We start from the raw sequence: 464 nt of genomic DNA, 5'->3' as shown, positions 1-464 counted from the left end.
TTGGATGTATCATATGGATTAAACATTAAAATTACCTATGTTTAAAAATGAGAAAAACTCTTTATTTATAACATATAACATATAAAAGGTAGTACATACAAATATTTATTGTGCATTATTAGAAAATTACAATCTATTAAAAAAAGCCAATGTCTTCGACATGAAAAGATGTATGCTTTATGGTGTGTTTGGCATGGAGGACAAACATTTTTCAATTTTTCCTACCCACCCCTTGCCCAAGGACAATCCCCCCACCTCCCAAACCACCCCTATCAGCCCCTTACCCCTAAAAAAATTGAGTTTATCTTCTTAAAAAAAATTCAACTTTAAAATTTCATTTTTTTTACTCCTACCCTCGACCTCCCCACACACCACATACCACCCTATCCCAAGAAAAAATAATTCAAGTTTGTTTTTGAATAATATTTTTAATTTCAAAAATTCTTTTTTTCATCCTTATCCTC

This window comes from Solanum pennellii, chromosome 2 (genome assembly GCF_001406875.1).
Source record: "Solanum pennellii chromosome 2, SPENNV200".
Classification (NCBI taxonomy): domain Eukaryota; kingdom Viridiplantae; phylum Streptophyta; class Magnoliopsida; order Solanales; family Solanaceae; genus Solanum; species Solanum pennellii.
Note: the sequence above shows the minus strand (reverse complement) of the source record.